A 6778-nucleotide genomic window follows, 5' to 3' on the forward strand; every position below is an offset into this window, starting at 1 on the left:
CTCCTCTACCCCTCTAACGTACCCTGACTCCCTCCTCTACCCCCCTAACGTACCCTGACTCCCTCCTCTACCCCCCTAACGTACCCTGACTCCCTCCTGTAACGGCTCCATATCATACCTCCCTCCTCTACCCCTCTAAAGTACCCTGACCTCCTCCTGTAACGGCTCCATATCATACCTCCCTCCTCTACCCCTCTAACGTACCCTGACCCCCTCCTGTAGCTTCCCCATATCATACCTCCCTCCTCTACCCCCCTAACGTACCCTGACTCCCTCCTGTAACGGCTCCATATCATACCTCCCTCCTCTACCCCCCTAACGTACCCTGACTCCCTCCTGTAACGGCTCCATATCATACCTCCCTCCTCTACCCCTCTAACGTACCCTGACTCCCTCCTGTAACGGCTCCATATCATACCTCCCTCCTCTACCCCCCTAACGTACCCTGACTCCCTCCTGTAACGGCTCCATATCATACCTCCCTCCTCTACCCCCTAACGTACCCTGACTCCCTCCTGTAACGGCTCCATATCATACCTCCCTCCTCTACCCCCCTAACGTACCCTGACTCCCTCCTGTAACTGCTCCATATCATACCTCCCTCCTCTACCCCTCTAACGTACCCTGACCCCCTCCTGTAACGGCTCCATATCATACCTCCCTCCTCTACCCCTCTAACGTACCCTGACTCCCTCCTCTACCCCCCTAACGTACCCTGACTCCCTCCTGTAACGGCTCCATATCATACCTCCCTCCTCTACCCCTCTAACGTACCCTGACTCCCTCCTGTAACGGCTCCATATCATACCTCCCTCCTCTACCCCTCTAACGTACCCTGACCCCCTCCTGTAGCTTCCCCATATCATCCCTCCTCTACCCCTCTAAAGTACCCTGACCTCCTGTAGCTTCCCCATATCATCCCTCCTCTACCCCTCTAAAGTACCCTGACCTCCTCCTGTAGCTTCCCCATATCATACCTCCCTCCTCTACCCCTCTAACGTACCCTGACCCCCTCCTGTAGCTTCCCCATATCATCCCTCCTCTACCCCTCTAAAGTACCCTGACCTCCTCCTGTAGCTTCCCCATATCATACCTCCCTCCTCTACCCCTCTAAAGTACCCTGACCTCCTCCTGTAGCTTCCCCATATCATCCCTCCTCTACCCCTCTAACGTACCCTGACCTCCTCCTGTAGCTTCCCCATATCATACCTCCCTCCTCTACCCCTCTAACATACCCTGACACCCTCCTGTAGCTTCCCCTTATCATCCCTCCTCTACCCCTCTAACGTACCCTGACTCCCTCCTGTAGCTTCCCCTTATCATCCCTCTACCGACACACATTTTAGGGAGGAGGGATCTCAGACACAGTTGTAAGGCTCTAAGAGGATTCTGTGTGAATTATCATAACACATGATCTTAAAGAGGCAATCTGTAGTTCAAACAATAACACATCATTCACCCACCGCATGTTTTGGTAAAAATACTGAGCAAAAATCTAAACGTAACATGGGAAGTGTTGGTCCCATGTTTCATGAGCTGAAATAAAAGATCCCAGACTTTTTCCATAAGCACAAAAAGCTTATTTCTCTAAAATGTGCAACAAATATAGTTAGTAGCATTTCTCCTTTGCCAAGATCCTTTCACCTGACAGGTGTAACAAATCAAGAATCTGGTTAAACAGCATGATAATTACACAGGTGAACCTTGTGTTGGGGACCAAAAAACGTCACTCTATGCCACAGATGTCCCAAGTTTTAAGGGGGGGTGCAATCGGCATGCTGACTGCAGGAATGACCACCAGATTTGTTGCCAGAGAATTGAATGTTCATTTGTTGACCATATGCCACCTCCAACGTTATTTTAGAGAATTTGGCAGTACATTCAACCTCAGACCACATGTAACCACGCCATCCCAGGACCTCCACATCCGGCTTCTTCATCTGAAATTGTGGGTTAGCTCAACCGAAGAATTTCTGCACAAATTGTCAGAAACCATCTCAGGGAAGCTGATCTGCTTACTTGTCGTCCTCACCTGGGACTTGACCTGACTGCAGTTCAGCATCATAACGGACTTCAGTGGGGAAATGCTCATCTTCGATGGCCACTGGCACTTGGGAGAAGTGTTCTCTTCACAGATTAATCCCAGTGTACCGGGCAGGTGTGGGCGAATGGTTTGGTTTGGGGTTATGCTATGGGCAGGCATAAGCAACGGACATCGAACACAATTGCCTTTTATTGATTGCAATTTGAATGATGAGATCCTGATGCCCATTGTCGTGCCAATGATCTGCCGCCATAACCTCATATTTCAGCATGTTAATGCACGTCATTATTGTCACACCCTGGTCAAAGTATTTTGTGTTTATCTTTATTTATTTGGTCAGGCCAGGGTGTGGCATGGGTTTTTGTATGTGGTGTGTATGTATGGGGATTGTAGCTAGTGGGGTGTTCTAGCTAAGTCTATGGCTGTCTGAAGTGGTTCTCAATCAGAGGCAGGTGTTTATCGTTGTCTCTGATTGGGAACCATATTTAGGCAGCCATATTCTTTGAGTTTGTCATGGGTGATTGTCCTTAGTGTCCTGATGTCATTGTTCTGTGTTAGGTTAAACAAGTATAGGCTGTTTTTGGTTTTCGTTAAGTTTATTGTTTTGGTAGTGTTAGTGTTTAGTGTGTTACTTCATTAAACATGGATTGCAATAGACACGCCGCATTTTGGTCCGACTCTCCTTCTCACCAAGAAAACCGTTACAGAATCACCCACCACAAAGGGACCAAGCAGCGTGTCAACAGGCAGGAACAGCCCAAAGTGGAGTACAGTATGGACTATACTTCTTGGGAGGAGATAGACAGGTGGGCGGTCGACCCAGGGAGAGTGCCGGAGCCCGCCTGGGATTCGATGGAGCAGTGCGCGGAAGGATATAGGAGAATGGAGTTTGCGAAGCAAGCAAGGCGGCGCGGAAGGAGGCCCCATAGTCAGCCCCAAAAATTTCTTGGGGGGGGGGCTCAGGGAGAGTGTGGCAGAGTCAGGAGCCAGACCTGAGCCAACTCTCCCTGTTTATCGTGAGGAGCCAAGGAGGAGACCAGAACCAGAGCCGGTGTTGGAGGTGAGCGAAACAGAGACTGTGAAGGAGTTAATGGGGAAATTGGAGGAGAGAGAAATGAGGGAGTTGCTGTGTTGGTGTTTTAAACATGGAATTCGCCCGACGGAGCGTGTCGGGGATTTGATGGCACCTGGGTCAGCGCTCCATACTCGTCCTGAGGTGCGTGTTGGTCGGCTGGTGAAGATGGTGCCAGTCTCACGTACCAGGCCTCCTGTGCACCTCCCTAGCCTTGCACGTCCTGTGCCAGCACCGCTCTCAAGATCTCCAGTACGCCTTCACGGTCTAACCCATCCTGTGCCACCTCCACACCCCAGCCCTCCGGTAGCAGCTCCCCGCACCAGGCTTCCTGTGCGTGTCCTCGGCCCAGTACCACCAGTGCCAGCACCACGCATCAGGCCTACAGTGCGCCTCGCCTGTCCAGCGCTGTCGGAGCCCTCCTCCTCTCCAGCGCTGTCGGAGTCTCCCGCCTGTTTAGCGCTGTTAGAGCCTTCCTTCTCTACAGCGCTGCCGGAGTCTCCCGCCTGTTCAGAACTGCCAGTTAGCATAGAGCTGCCAGTTAGCATAGAGCTGCCAGTTAGCATAGAGCTGCCAGTTAGCATAGAGCTGCCAGTTAGCATAGAGCTGCCAGTTAGCATGGAGCTGTCAGTCTGCAAGGAGCTGCCAGTCTGCAAGGAGCTGCCAGTCTGCATAGAGCTGCCAGTCTGCAAGGAGCTGCCAGTCTGCAAGGAGCCGCCAGAGCTGCCTGTCTGCAGGATGCCGCCAAAGCTGCCAGTCTGCAAGGAGCCGCCAGAGCTGCCAGTCTGCAAGGAGCCGCCAGAGCTGACAGTTAGCATGGAGCAGCCAGGGCCGCCAGTCAGCATGGAGCAGCCAGGGCCGCCAGTCAGCATGGAGCAGCCAGGGCCGCCAGTCAGCATGGAGCAGCCAGGGCCGCCAGTCAGCATGGAGCAGCCAGGGCCGCCAGTCAGCATGAAGCAGCCAGGGCCGCCAGTCAGCATGGAGCAGCCAGGGCCGCCAGTCAGCATGGAGCAGCCAGGGCCGCCAGTCAGCATGGAGCAGCCAGAGCTGCCAGTCATCATGGAGCAGCCAGTCAAACAGACTCTTCCAGATCTGCCAGTCGACCAGACTCTTCCAGATCTGCCAGTCGACCAGACTCTTCCAGATCTGCCAGTCGACCAGACTCTTCCAGATCTGCCAGTCGACCAGACTCTTCCAGATCTGCCAGTCGACCAGACTCTTCCAGATCTGCCAGTCGACCAGACTCTTCCAGATCTGCCAGTCGACCAGACTCTTCCAGATCTGCCAGTCAGCCAGGATCTGCCAGTCAGCCAGGATCTGCCGAAACCACCAGCCAGCCAGGATCTGGTAGATTCATCAACCTGCCTGAGCTTCCTCTCACTCCTGAGCTTCCTCTCACTCCTGAGCTTCCTCTCACTCCTGAGCTTCCCCTCAGTCCCGAGCTGCCTCAGTCCCGAGCTGCCCCTCAGTCCCGATCTGCTCCTCAGTCCAGTGGGGTTCTGGGTGAGGACTACTAGGCCATGGTCGGCGGCGAGGGTGGACTATCCAGGGACGCGAGGAGAAGGGACTAAGACATTGATTGAGTGGGGGCCACGTCCCGCGCCGGAGCCGCCACCATGGACAGACGCCCACCCGGACCCTCCCTATAGTTTTGAGGTGCGTTCGGGAGTCCGCACCTTAGGGGGGGGGGGGGTTCTGTCACACCCTGGTCAAAGTATTTTGTGTTTATCTTTATTTATTTGGTCAGGCCAGGGTGTGGCATGGGTTTTTGTATGTGGTGTGTATGTATGGGGATTGTAGCTAGTGGGGTGTTCTAGCTAAGTCTATGGCTGTCTGAAGTGGTTCTCAATCAGAGGCAGGTGTTTATCGTTGTCTCTGATTGGGAACCATATTTAGGCAGCCATATTCTTTGAGTTTGTCGTGGGTGATTGTCCTCAGTGTCCTGATGTCATTGTTCTGTGTTAGGTTACACAAGTATAGGCTGTTTTCGGTTTTCGTTAAGTTTATTGTTTTGGTAGTGTTTGTGTTTAGTGTGTTACTTCATTAAACATGGATTGCAATAGACACGCCGCATTTTGGTCCGACTCTCCTTCTCACCAAGAAAACCGTTACAATTATCATGTCACAAGGATATGTAAACAATTCCTGGAAGCTGAAAATGTCACAGTTCTTCCATGGCCTGCATGCTCACCTCACATGTCACCCAGTGAGCACGTTTGGGATGCTCTGGATCGACATGTACAACAGCGTGTTCCAGTTCCCTCCGATATCCAGAAACTTTGCACAGACATTGAAGAGAAGTGGGACAATATTCTACACAATCAACAGACTGATCAACTCTACGCAAAGGAAATGGTGGTCAAATGATGAGGCAAATGGTGGTCACACCAGATACTGACTGGTTTTCTGATCCACGCCCCTTCCTTTTTTTGTAAGGTATCTTAAACCAACAGATGCATATCTGTATTCCCAGTCATATAAAATCCATAGATTAGGGCAAAAGGAATTTATTTAAATGAGCTGATTTCCATAAATGATTCCTTTTTTTATTTTTGTATATATATATATATATATATATTTAACCTTTACTTAACTAGGCAAGTCAGTTAAGAATAAATTCTTATTTACAATGACGGCCTACCCCGGTCAAACCCGGACGACGCTGGGCCAATTGTGCACCACCCTATGGGACTCCCAATCACGGCCGGATGTGATACAGCTTTGATTCGAACCAGGGACTGTACTGACGCCTCTTGCACAGAGATGCAGTGCCACTCGGGAGCCCTTGTTGCATTTACATTTTTGTTCAGTATAGCCGAGGGTTGGATTTAGAGTAACCACTCTCAAATTCATAGACAGAGCTGTGGATGCAAGGACTGATCATCCATGATATAACAATTATAGATGTAACCATGTTTTGAGATCATACAGTGTTTGTTTACATTTACATCGTTTACGAACAATGGAGTAAAACAAGCTTATATTTTGGGTTCTGATGTGGTATGACAGCTGAACTAAGATCATGAGGCATTTTGAAGTTATATAGGTATAGAGTCAATAGGTATAAATCAAATCAAGAGATCCGGGTTCTTCGCTGGCCATGGCAGAACACTGACATTCCTGTCTTGCAGGACATCACACATAGAACGAGCAGTATGGCTGGTGGCATTGTCATGCTGGAGGGTCATGTCAGGATGAGCTTGCAGGAAGAGTACCACATGAGGGAGGAGGAGATCTTCCCTGTAATGCACAGTGTTGAGATTGCCTGCAATGACAACAAGCTTAGTCCGATGATGCTGTGACCCACCGCCCCAGACAATGTCGGACACTCCACCTCCAAATCAATCCCGGTCCTGTGTACAGGCCTCTGTGTAATGCTCATTCCTTCTACAATAAACGCAAATCCAACCATCACCCCTGGTGAGACAAAACCTTGACTCGTCAGTGAGGAGCACTTTTTGCCAGTCCTGTCTGGTCCAACAAAGGTGGGTTTGTGCCCATAGGCGACGTTGTTGCCGGTGATGTCTGGTGAGGACCTGCCTTACTACAGGCCTACAAGCCCTCAGTCCAGCCTCTCTCAGCCTATGGAGGACATTCTGAGCACTGTTAGAGAGATTGTGCATTCCTGCTGTATCTTGGGCAGTTGTTGTTGCCATCCTGTA

The sequence above is a fragment of the Oncorhynchus mykiss genome, chromosome 24 (assembly GCF_013265735.2).
Source record: "Oncorhynchus mykiss isolate Arlee chromosome 24, USDA_OmykA_1.1, whole genome shotgun sequence".
NCBI lineage: Eukaryota > Metazoa > Chordata > Actinopteri > Salmoniformes > Salmonidae > Oncorhynchus > Oncorhynchus mykiss.